The sequence below is a fragment of the Musca autumnalis genome, unplaced genomic scaffold (genome assembly GCF_047663935.1).
Source record: "Musca autumnalis isolate F117 unplaced genomic scaffold, ASM4766393v1 scaffold_2, whole genome shotgun sequence".
Lineage (NCBI taxonomy): Eukaryota > Metazoa > Arthropoda > Insecta > Diptera > Muscidae > Musca > Musca autumnalis.
Window position 1 is genome coordinate 120,278,532 of NW_027411755.1, and position 13,896 is coordinate 120,292,427.

General features: G+C 34.0%; 1 protein-coding gene across 10 annotated transcripts in view; it reads right to left on the reverse strand.

The window, feature by feature from the left end:
• The window catches only part of Wdr62 (WD repeat domain 62), a 480,266-nt gene extending 468,976 nt beyond the window's left edge, over positions 1 to 11,290 (reverse strand). For 4 of the 10 annotated variants that reach the window (XM_073969122.1, XM_073969151.1, XM_073969123.1 and 1 more), the window contains exon 1: positions 9,761 to 11,269. The gene's annotated coding sequence lies outside the window, so the exon portion shown is untranslated. Of the gene's footprint in view, positions 1 to 9,760 lie in introns of all 10 variants that reach the window. The other 6 variants (XM_073969150.1, XM_073969120.1, XM_073969119.1 and 3 more) reach the window with 5 other exon arrangements.
• Between the last annotated feature and the right edge of the window lie 2,606 nt (positions 11,291 to 13,896).

The window sequence follows — 13,896 nt, forward strand, 5'->3', positions numbered from 1 at the left end:
TGGCATGTCATCTTTTTAGCAACTTCATCGATGAATTTTATATGAGCGAGGACCCCAAAAGATGCTATTCATTGTTGGATCCAAAGCATGTCATTTACACCATTGCTTTGACATGTCAATGCTTTGGCATGTCATTTTCGCCAACCCTTTGCAATGACATTATCATTACGACTAGAGTTTTAACAACGTCGGTTGTGATTTCGAGTCTACGACAATCTTATATATTTAGAAAAATGTGTATAAATAAAAACACAAAATTCATCTCTATTGGATCGATGGAATGGGTTCAAATGCTGATGAAAAGATCGGATCTTTCACGACTTCCTTTGCATGGGTTCAAATGCTGATGAAAAGATCGGCTCTTTCACGACTTCCTTTGCATTGGTTTCGTTTGAACCAATGCAAAAGATGCCATTAAATCACGTCATCGCATGGAACCACTTCCTTTAAATTTTGCTGGGTATGTTTCGAAAAAAAAAAAATACTAGGGCTAATCGACAGTTTTGAACATAATAATGAAAACGCGAATATTTACCATCAAAAATAGTTTTATTATTCTTAGCATAATTTATACACCTTTTCATGCGCTCAAACCAATTGTTGAAGGATATTTTTCACTCTGATTGAGACACCTCCAAAACATGGTTTTTAAACGCTTTTACAGCATCTTCAGGCCATACGTCATACGCATCGTTCCATGAATCGGGACCATCTTTTGAATATCTTTGAAGCACCGCGATCGTGTTTTTTTTTCGAAATTTCTTGCACTGATCGACAAGGAATCCAACGAGAAATTTAATTTTTTGCGGCTAGGTGTACATACAATATCAAATGTTAGTTGGTGGAAGAAATGCGCAAGGATGTCTTTATCTTACGGTATATAATATGGCGATCTTGCATTATCCGTTCATGCACGTCTTAATTTTTTTCTGGCACACGCCGTTTTTAAAGACCCTCACGACATTCGTATTTTATCGAGTGTCGGTCACGATTGAATTTATTAAATCAGTTTTTCACAGCGCTATAGGGTGTTGCTTCATCGCCATTCAAAGACCGGATTTCATCGATGCACTCGATGATACTCCACGTCGAAATTTTGAAAAAATGATCGAACGAAAATGTTCTGAAGTAAATTCCATTTGTTTGGCAAATTGATTTTGATTATGTATTTTGAAGACATTCTTTGGTTTAAAATCAGTATACCTATTTTATATAAATCAATGGTGAACGATTTGTGTCCAAAACAGTCCATATTGGATTTGCTACTTTTCTTGGGAATTCTACTTTTCGCAGACTTAGGACATATCTCTGTCGGCAAAGCCGATTTATGTCGTTCTTACAAAAATTATCGCAGGATCAGTCCGCTTTCAACAGAAAGCTATTTATATCACAAGGTATACAGTCGAACTTCTCTATAACGAACTTTTCTCTATAACAAATAAGAATTGAAAACACAACAATTTCCCACACATTTTCACCTATTTTAACCTCTTTATAGCGAACTTCCCTATAACGAATACTTTTCTATAACGAAGTTTTTTTAATGCACAAGTGGAAATTCTCACAAAAAATAATCTCCCTATAAGGAATTTCTGAAAAAAATGTTATTAACATGAGTTTACACTATAAATGTGAAACAACAAATATTCACCAACGGATTTTTATTTGAGTTCACACTAAAAAAGAGAACCAAAACTGGTTTATGAACGCTCAAAGAATAAAAACTGATTCAAAATACCTTAAATTTCCATATGCAAAGTTTCATTTCATTGCTTAAAAATAACTGGTTTGCCATTTTGCCTCGGTTTCTCTATAACGATTTTTCTCTATAACGTAGTAATTCGTCGGTCCCCAACTGCTACGTTGTAGTGAAGTTCGACAGTATTTAATTCATCATCTAATTTTTAAGAAAGCAATAATTTTTATTAGAATCAGGTAAGAAAGTATCAGTCAGCTGTGCTGACAGAGATATACCCTCGCAACTCAGGGTATAGGGAGATACCCGAAGGAGTGGACCGATATAGTCCATATTCCAACCTGATAGATAACTGGATGAAAAAATACGATGTGCAAAGTCTGCACCAATCAGAAATTCCCCTCGAGAATTATCCGAGAGGGCTCTTAAATTTCACTTTATCCGAAGCTTGTGTGGTAGGAACCCGAAGGAGTGGACCGATATAGTCCGTATTAGAACCCCATCTATACCTGGAAGAAATAATACGATGTGCAAAGCCTGCACCAATCAGAAACTCCCTGCGAGTATTATCTTGCGGATTTACCATTTTGGTTGGTGCCGTCAGAATTTCTTGGAGCTTTTAGGCCAATATCTCAGAAAGTATAGTCTTGCGCAAGAAAAAGATTGTACCGTCCTAAACGGAGCCGCAAGGACAACTTACTGAAAAAAATCAAGACGATCCGAGTGGAGCTCTTAAACTTCACTTTATCGAAATTTATGTGCGATGTACCCGATGAGGTGGAGTCCGTATTAGATCCCGATCTATACATGGAAGAAATAATACGATGTGCAAAGTTTGGACCAAATCGATTGCTCCCTTCCAGAGTCATCGTTCACATCATTTTACAGAAATACCGAAACTTTTAACTTTTATTTTATCGGATCACCTTATAATTAAGATTTTATCTAATCATGGGAAAAAACTCATCAAAATATGATACCGGGTTACGATGTTGTAAAAAAGTCATTACCCCAGTTTGCATAGTCGGTCGGTCACCTCCGGCTACTATACTTTTCCACTGGATTTATTCCTGTCGGATTTGTAATCAGGACCCTCCAATTATTGTAGTGGCGAACTTGAAGATGTTCAGTTAAAAATGGAAATTAATGTAAGATATCCATAACATAAAGAAGTAAACTTTTAAATATATTTTTGTGGTATGCGATGCCCTTCATATTATTTCTATTTATAAACTATAAACATTTGGATAAGATAAAATTAAGATGAGATAAGAGGAAATATCTCCGAGCGATGATATCATTTAGTTTGTTTTTGTTTAATATTGAGAAAAAATACGAAGATCGCAAATGTCACAACTGAAAATAGTTGTGTACTTTATTTTGTGACGGAGCATAGGTTTTTACATAAACTCATTAAGATACTAAATTGTAGAAAATAAGTAGAGTATCGTATTATTTGTTAATGCCTATTTATAAAAAAGGAAGAAAGTTTTCAAAATCTTCTGGGGATTTCTACTCAATTCGTTTGCCTTTGCTAAGGAAGTCTTAAAAAATATGATTTGGTAGCGGAATGAATACAACCTCAAACTTAACAAGTTTAATTTAATACAAAAATGTGTTAATTAATTGACGGATAACGTATATCAATCATTTTCTTATTAAAGTTCATGCTTGCAGATGATTTGGAAAAGTTTACTCAAATAAACTGAATTCACTCGGGTATTTATTGGTGTCTCCCATTAAAAGTGCGAATATTTGCTAAACTTTATCAAAATTGTAACAGCCTGTTTTTGTAAAAATGCTTGTCTGTCACACGAACCGTTCGTAATAAAACGAATGCGTTCAAAATTTAGATCTTGTACATTTTTACGAACGATCCGTGAATTTCGCATCTGCATCCGTACGTAATATGTGTTGGTTGATGGCAACCCCGATAAACAGATGACAAACAAAAAAGTAGACAAAAATAAGTGTGTCTGCGTACTCGGTAATTTGTGATAATTATTACAAATTTTACTGAATGTTGTTTTTTTTACACAAATGTGCAGTAAAAGAGTACGAATTGAGAGACTTGTTTTGAAATTTTTATTACCGAGAACTTATAATTTTTACTGAAGGAATTTTATTCAGTAACATTTTGTAGCAGTTGTCAAAGTTGTCAAAAGTTTAAAATATTCAAATATCATAATCGTCAATATTAATCAAATTGAAAATTTGTACTGAATGTTGTCTTTTTACTTTTTTAATTTTTTCCTTTGAAAGAGTATAAAATGCTTTACTCTCTAAAAAGAAGTTACTGAGTAATATTTACTGAGAAAGTACAAGGACAAACATAATGTAAACAAATTTTGTCAAAAACTAATTCACATAATATGAAGAATTGGTGGTACTTCTTCTCCTGTGCTTCTGTGAAAATAAATAAAATGACATTCCCCACCAGTTTTCATGCGTTTTGTGTCATTTATAACTCAAATAATTCTGTTTTCATTCAAAATGATGGGTCTTTTCCATTCGTTTATTTCTGACGTATTCGTTCGTCTGATTTTGTTAAGAGAACCAAAATTAATTAAAACGAAAAGATTTCGTTTGTTTGTCACACGAATAAAAACGTCAATTGCTATGAAAACCAGATTGCGTTTTCGTTCATGAAATCGACGAACGAATGGACAACAACTTTTTACAAAAACAGGCTGTAAATTCAAGAATAGGAAGAATACTAGTTACCCTCTCCTTATGACAAAGAAGGAAAGCAAACCCAGCATGGTCTGTTTTCCAGCACAAATTGTCGTCCATGATTTTTTAAAGACATCGTCCAACACTCGAAATCAGTTGAGTTGTACGGGGGGAACTAGAAAAGTTTGCCTAAGCGTACCAGGGCAGTTTGACATACGACCATCTGTTGTGTTGTTTACAGTGGTTTGATTGAGACGCCTCAAAACATGGGTTTTGAACGCTTTTACAGCATCTTCTGGCAATTGTTGCGATTTTTCGGGCATAGTAACATTTCCTACGCATAAACTCTTAAAATATGTGAAATATGTACGTATAGACACTACGACAACTTTTGGTGCATACATTTGCTGTTCATTGAGAATCCGAAATGTCAATTTTTTTTTCTCTGAGTAGAGCATACACACTATACATTTTAATTGAATTTTCAATTGCATCTGTATGAATGCTATCCAAACCTGCCTGATAGGCTCATTCATCTAGAGTTTCTGGTTTGTACCTTTGGAACTCCCTCTGTATACATAATGAATACTCTGTAACGTGCCTGGGTAGGAGAAGCCTTTCCGCTAGGTTGTGGCGGCGATGATAACAACCAAACAGGTACAGCATCGACAACATCTTATTGTGTTGACCTGCTTATTGCTTTATTAGAGGTCAACTAGGTTTCGTTGTCAGCACCCTAAGTGCTGCCGGCCAGCGACTTGAGGACCTTTTCCTACTTATGATCTGTCGCATATAGCTGTTCGGACGACTAAAATATGTTATCGAACGTTACACCCTGTATCTTAGGGTAATTAGTGGTCCAAATCAGGACATAATCGACCAATATGTCCAGGTGAAGCAATTTATTGGGCTATTCTTCAGATATTCTGCATACATTACAGCTGCTATGCCGTCTGGAGGGTGTGGAATTTTAGAAAAGTAGAAGTCAAACAGTTCCGTCGATATCACCCCGCCGCACAGTGGTCGAAACCACTGATCTAGCGGCGCGAAATTAATAACTTGGAAACGAATGAAGATATCTTTCTGAAATTTTGCACAAACTCAATCTGTGTCTGTGGGTAATTATGGACTAAATATGAACAACATAGGCAAATATTTTGGTATAGCCCCCATATAACGGTACCTCCTGATATTCGATATTTTGAGGATTTAAGCCACCTTTTCCTTCCAAATTAGTTGTAATTTGGTACTTAGGGTTCCTAGTGATCACTAAACCTTTCCACCAAAAATTGTGGACATAGGCCCACGTTTGGGTATAGGCCCCTTTTAAGGTACCTCCCGACTTTCAGTAGTTTGGGGATTTAAAGCTACATTTTCCGACCAAATTAGGTGTAATTTAGTATTTGTGGTTCCCAGTGGACACAAAAATTCTCCACCAGAAATTGCGAACATAGCTCTACATTTTGATATAGCCCCCATATAACCGTACCGACAGATTTTGGGTATTTTGAGGATTTAAGCTATTTTTCAAGACCATTTATCAGCAAGATTTGCAGCTATTTGCAGCTAAATTTTGGTTATTCGGAATCTAGGGAGTCCAATTTAATTATTAAAAAAATAACTGGACCGAATGTCGGTGGACCTTTGTAGTTACGCTCCATCCAACAAAAGTATATTGCGCTAAAAACTTACAAAAAATAATAATTTTTGAAAATTTATTGCTTTATAACTATGTAACTTCAGGCCCCAAACATTTTATTTTAATTTAATTTAAACTCTCCCCAATCAATAAAAAATAAAATTTGTTTAGTTTTATTACGAATTTATTTAACAATTAAATAAATATGAGATCAGGTTTTTAGCAACAATTTTATTAAAATCTGATCCGTCCAAATTTCTTGCACTTGACACTGAATAACTGAGTGAATATTTACAACAACAAAAAAGTAAAAACAAAATCTTAGTCAGCAGAGTGTCTGTAATTGATATATTGGAAAACATTTCGCAATTTTATACTTTTTTCATTCTATAAGTTTTCGATTATTTCTGAACTCCACAAACTACTGACGGCAACGCATACAGATTATCTATACTTTCAAACACGGCTAGAGGGAAGAGTCTATGTCCTCGAACAGCTTGGCATGGTTGACGGTATCAAAGGCCTTGGTTAGCTCAGGAGCCACTATTCTGTTCGGGCACATGGCCTGTTCTGGTCCAGTCCTCGACTGATATGTGTGGATAAGGAGTGAAATGCTGCTGTGGCCCTGGATTTTTTTCGGAATCCATGTTTATGTTGGGCTACTGGGTAGCTGGTTCTCATCATTCGGATCAGTAACCTCTATATTTTCTTCGCTGCAGCTGACAGAGGGGAAATCGGCCTCTACGATTCGCTTCTTTTTGTTTCAGAATATGTAAAATAGACTTGTGCCGGGCTACATCAAACATTGATATACAGGCCCCCAAGAAAAAAAATTATTTTGTTGTAAGAAGAGACACGTAAACTACTCGAAATAAAATATAAAACTTATCCGCCAAAATGTTTTTCATTTTTCTGGGGGAGGTACATGAAGGAATGGGATTACCTCCAATTTTTGTGATCAGGACAAAACGACAAACCTGTCATAACAATTTCAGATTTTTCCGTTAGGGAAGGGCCGATGTGGCCGAGGGAATGGATTGTGAGATGCAAACTCTGAACCAAATACATATATTAATCATATCGGGAGTTATCTCCCATACTTCCCGAGATATGGGCCTTTGAAGTTCCGAAAATTCCATTGTTTATAACTTCGTAATATTTGAACGGATAATGACATTGTAAATCTTACGGATGGGTACCATTGTAAATCTATGGACAGGTGCAGATCTCGGGCACGGGAACAAAATTTTCTTTTAAATTCTTCAGGGGCCCATAGCTCGGGAAGTATGCCGAGGCAAATTGACATAAGTTGAGCTGAGCAGCTCAGCTCCGATCGGGATGATTTTTTACAAGTAGATCTCACCTTCCTGTTCACGACAATATATCAGGAAAAATGTCTAAAATTGTCTTTTCCATTTCAAAAAAATCAAAAAAATTTGTTGATACTACATCAATGATTTTTGGTACATAGATTAAGAAAAAAATCAGCATTCCAAATCTGTTTTCGTTAACAACTTTGATCGTTGCGCGCAAAAGATATGACCGTTTTAATTATGATAATTAGAAAACATTCTAAAAAAATCGCGGCTTAATATAGTTAGCTGTTATATCCTATTATCGTTAACTGAATTCGTAACCTTTGCGATGATGCAAAAAATAGTCGCGAAGTCTCAATGGATTCGCGAAAAATCAAATTTGTTAAATAATTTCACGTATTTACAAACATATTTTTGAAACAATAGCGCTCATTGTTACGAAAAATATATAAAAAAATTATAACAGCATCCAGACATTTTGAGGAATAAAATGAAACCTAAGTTGTGAAGGTTGGAGCTGTAGTATTCATGTTATTTGCAAAAATACAAAGAAAATATTACGAAAAAATTAAAATCGTATTATTCCAATTTTATTTTTTATGGTTTTATAGGAAAAGTTGGAGAAAAAATGTTTGAGTTCTTCGGCATTTTCGTAAAAATTTTACGCAATAATGATGATATTCCGTTGTAAAATTTTTTTCGCTTATAGTTTTCCTATTGGATAATATTATTAGAACCTTATATTAAATCACAAGGAATTCCAATTGTGGCATAACGTTAAAATAGTGTTATATTGAATATTACAACATTTGAGACGCATATAAACCGCGTAATTATGAAAATGACATGATGCGCATCCGATTTTCCAACACAGCGAATCAATCCCTTTTATTTGATGTACAGTTTGTCAAATTCTATTTGGCGGCCACGATGTAGCATCTGCTGCATTTAAGGGTGCAAAATACAGTAAAATGGTCATAATTTCCGCGAAGTTCATTTACATTTTATGCGCATCCGATTTCAATAATCACCATTAAAAAATACATCCTTCTATGCCGTTTCAATGCGATCCATCAAGAACCGTGGATGTAGCATCGCACTCAATTTTTAGAAAAAATCTATTATATCTCTGGATTTACGAGAGTTTTTAAATATCTGTTTTCGCGCAGTTTAAACACGCGTATCGATCTATTTATTTAAGTAGAACTGACACATCCAAAACGCGTTTTAATATGCGATATTTTCAAAATAATTTTTTGCAAATTTTCGAAATTTGAGGGGTATCATATCCGCCGATCTAGTGGGTGGATTTTTACGCGTCGTGGCTTGTTAGATTCAGAACGTAAAAAAACTAAATTTACGCGGGTTTCCACGGAAATCGAATGACGTTTGTAAATTTTAAACCAAAAAAATAGGTTTTTGAGAAAAATTTACGCACAAAAATTTCGTGTTTAGGCGCAGATTACTGTGATCCTGTGAGGGCTACACCCTCATGTTATACATTAAAAAATGCGAAATCGCGAGTACTACAATCCAAAAATAATCTTTTAGGGAAATCCAGCTGCGCGTCCCGATTATAGCAAAAATTCAAAAAACCCCATTTTTCAGGTTTCAAAATGTCAGCATCCGTTTGAGGTAGATACTGTGGATATATTAAAAAATGATACATTAGAAACTTCAACTCTAAAGTGTGCTCTTTAACTTCTCCTTTGAGCATTAAGCTCTACATTGTGTTGTAAAACCACTAATTGGAAAATAACATAATGAAACTCGTTTATTTCAACGATTTTTTCCGATTTTTTTACATTAGTACGACCACAGCTTCCGCTCAAATTATTATTTTAAGAAACCCCTCGGTGAATCGGGCTAAAACAGTTTATTTTGCCGAAATGCGGTCAAAAGTTATGGTATAGTGAAACTGATCGCGAGTTACAATACCCCATACCTCAGTTTCAACATAAGTTAATTTTCTACAAAAAGCTTGATATATATTTTTTGAAATTCATACTTCCTGAGGTATGGTTCTTTGAAGGTTCAACAATTCCCTTGGTTAAAGCCCAGCTACTAAGAAAAAAATTTTAAATTAAAAAAAAATGTTGTTCCCGTGCCCTAGATTTGCTCCTGTCCATAGGAGAAAGTCGTAAATATACGGTCGAAGGCCGGCTATTTAAAAAAATACAATTTAAAGAAAAAAATTTTAGCTGAGCGATTCAACTCAACTTGCTCCAGCGAAATAAAAATGCATTTCAGAGCTTTTGGGGTATACCTATTCAAAACAGGATTTAAACTTTCATAAGATAATCAATCATATATCGGTTCTGTTTCTACTGCGGATTTTTATACGAACTGTTGGTTAAAATACAAACCTAGATAACCATTCACAACCGCATGGTCGGTATTTTCGTAACTTTTTCAAGCATTTGCACTTTTAATTACCTTAAATTTTCGATCCACAATATTAAATTTGCTGTTGTAGCTGTTTTTCTTGTTGATTTATAAATTCCACACCGTGTTGATGAAAATGGTTTAATTGATTTGACACTAAATATATCACTCTAAATCAGTATTAATTCTGCTGTTATTGTTATAAATATTTTCACAATAATTAAATAATTAGTTTGGCAACACAATTTTCAAAAATTAATTTGCACGAGCACTGTCAGTGTAAAATAAAAAATAGAAAAACACAATTTAATTAGCTATATTTAAATAATACATATTTCAAAAGACTTGGTAACCCTTGCGGGCTTTTGCAAATAAATTTAAAATTGATGTGAAGAGCGCCAACAAACAACAATTGGCGTTACATTTTAGTTGTTATTGTCAGTATAACAAAGAGCGACGACAGAGCAACGATGTCTGCAGCGGCTTCTTATGCGGTTATTGTTGTTGTCTTTTTGTTTGGCTGACTTGGCTTTAAAGTTGTTGTTTTTTTTTTTTTTCAAATGAGAAACTGAAAAACAAAAATATACCGGCAGTATCTTATTTGTTGTTTTTCTTTCTGTTTTTAATTCTTTTATTATATTCTTCTTCTGTTTTTTGCACTTCACAAAGTAGGAACGAAAGAACGAAAAAATTGAGCCAGACAACAAAACGACTAATTGCTGGCGAAATGACAGTTGTAGACAGAGGATGTTTAAAATGTTTTTCCTCCTTTGTTGTCTCTACGAAGAAAACGACAGGTGCATTGATGGTTGGTGGTATTTGGTGAGGGTTGCACAAAAGAACTACTTAAAATTGGATTATTTCTTTCATTGGCAGTTATCACAATGCTATGTATATTTTTTCGTTACTTTCAAAACTATTTTAAATAATTTTATTTTTTCTTTTCACTAAACTCAACATCCGTACATCATATCATCCACCGAGAACACTAAAATGACGGCCAAGTTTAGTTAAACACAAATGAATCGAATGTAAACTTCATTTGCAGAACACACAAACGTCAACACACAAATACAATTGTTGTTCTCTCCGACTCTCCCCAATTTGTTGGTCACACAAAACAGAACCACTCTTTTCAGTGAGACATAAAAAAAATTTTTGGGGGGAAAACAAAACACACCGTGCAAAAAATGAAAAAAAAATGTTTCTTTTATTCTTTGCTCTCTTTTCTCTATCTCTTGCAAAATTTTCTTTCGTTTTCTTTTTGTTTAAACAAAACCAAACATCTTTTTGTTGTTATTCTTTCACTTTTTAGCAGCTTTTAATTTTATCAGCGGTTTTTTACGCGTGACTTTTATTTCCTATTTGATTCTAATTGGGATATTTATTTTTACTAAATTCTATTTGAATTTTATTTCTTTTATCTTAAATAGTTGTCTTTATTACAGTTTGGTCTTCTGCCCATAACCACCGTTCTGTTTTGCACAGATAATGCTTTGTGATTTTTCCGTACGCGAGTTTACGACCCGTTTAATGCCGCACACAAAACAGAAATAAAATATTAGGGATAGGCAACTCGACATTCGATTAGTCGACTTGTAGTTTGAAAAAATCGACTTACGACTCCAATTACTTTGGCATTGCCATACCAAAATATGTAGTTTAGAAAAGGTATACCTTAAAATATAACGGGTGGAAGTCGTCAACAAGATGCAATTTAATGTTTGGTTTACATTCGGCCTCTTTTCGTGATTTCGAAGGCGTTTCGTGATTTCGCGCAAAATCAAGCAAAATTTATCATGATTTCGCATACAAAAATGAAATCATCTCATTTCGTGATTTCAGCGAAATCAACATCGAAATCACAGTACACATGATATACAACCCTGGTTTTGCCTAAAAAGGTACCAAAAGTTGCAACACTTTTCACGTACAACAATAAACAAGGTAGATGGTCAATTGCTGCAACAAAAAATTTTAGTATCAAAATTTGTAAACAATGTGAAAAATATTAAATTACATTGTTACAATGCTATTTTTCATTGTGTCCCCGTACTTTTTTAATGGTAATGTTAGAAAAAAAGAGCGAATTGTCAAAAATTGCTTCCCCATAAAAATTTCTAAAAAATACGGAAACGGAAAAATGACTGAAATTGCAAAAACTCCAGTAAAAATGTCAAAATCAGCTATCGTATTTAGATGAAAATGAACATGTTGCTAGTTTCTTCTATGCCAAAATTGTATGCAGAAAACAGGGGAATAGGGTGTTATTCGGCGCTATTTTGGTTTAAAGAGAAGTACAAGTCTTGCTAGATTTCTTAGTACGGTAACGCATTTTTAGCACTAAACGGGAAAACTGCTGCAAGTAGTAATATTTTGCAAGTTCTGAACACAACTTTTATCTATCAAAATTTATTATTATGATGTCTCAACGACAAAATCATTTTTATATATTTTCATTTGTTAGTGCTATACACAATTAATACGATATATAGATAGTTTTCGGATAAATTTCGAAATAAAGTTGTAAAGTTCTATATTGTCGTATATTTTTGATGACTAATTCAATTTACAACAACTTGTTTTGAAAATTCATGTTCGATCAGCTGCGCATATGCATCTACCTTGATCATTGTGATATGTTTGAAATCAACACAAAAATAAGTGTAAACACCGGGGTTTATTTCAGGATTTCGTGAAATCCAGTGGATTTTAGAGCGCAAGTGTAAACTTGGCATAATGTTTGGTTTACATTCGTCGTCGTTTCGTGATTTCGAAGGCGTTTCGTGATTTCGCGCGAAATCCAGCAAAATTTATCATGATTTCGCATACAAAAATGAAATCATCTCATTTCGTGATTTCAGCGAAATCAACATCGAAATCACAGTACTCATGATATACAACCCTGTTTTGCCTAAAAAAGTACCAAAAGTTGCAACACTTTTCACGTATCATAATAAACAAGGTAGATGGTCAATTGCTGCAACAAAAAAATTTAGTATCAAAATTTGTAAACAATGTGAAAAAATATTAAATTACTTTGTTACAATGCTATTTTTCATTGCGTTCCCGTACTTTTTTAATGGTAATGTTAAAAAAAGAGCAAATTGTCAAAAATAGCTTCCCAATACAAATTTCTTAAAAAATACGGGAACGGAAAAATTACGGAAATTGCAAAAACTCCAGCATAAATGTCAAAATCAACGTATCAGCTATCATATTAGATGCCAATGAACATGCTTGCTGCGAGTTTCTACTAGGCCAAAATTGTATGGCAGAAAACAGGAGAAGACGGTGTTATTCGGCGCTATTTTTTGTTTAAAAAGAAGTGCAAGTCTTGCTAAATTTCGGAGTACGGGAACGCATTTTTACCACTAAATGGGAAAACTACTGCAAGAACTACTTTTATCTATCAACTTTTATCTATCAAAATTTATTATTGTGGTGTCTCAACGATAAAATCATTTTCTTTATTTTTCATTTGTTAGTACTATACACAATTAATACGATATATAGATAATTTTACGATAATTTTCCAAATAAAGTTGTAAAGTTCTATATTGTCATATATTTTTGATGATTAATTCAATTTACATCAACTTGTTTTGAAAATTCATGTTCGATCAGCTGCGCATATGCATCTACCTTGATCATTGTGATATGTTTGAAATCAACAAAAAAATAAGTATAAACACCGGGGTGTATTTCAGGATTTCGTGAAATCCAGTGGATTTTGGAGCGCAAGTGTAAACTTGGCATAAGTGTACGAAAAGTACTGAAATGTACTAAATTTGGTATCATTTGGTATTATGTGAACGGATAGAGCTAAAAGCTTGAAATTTGGAATGGAAATCATGGTTTAAAAGTAGGGTTGATACAAGGAGATGGTTTTGGATATGTGTAAAAAGTACTAAATGGTATTATATTTGGTACAGTTGGGATTTGGGTGATTGGATAGAGCTGGAAACCGGAAATTTGGAGTTAGGCTTACTATTGGAGTGTAGTGCTTGGTTTACATTAACGAAATCCACTTGATTTCAACTGTCAAATCCATAGGTTAAACGTCAAATGAAATCCAGATAAGATTTCATTTCACGTTTGAGCTATGGAATTGACAGTTGAAATCGAGTGGATTTCGTAAATGATTGAGGAAGTTTTGAAAATTCGTTTGGTACAATTTGGATTTG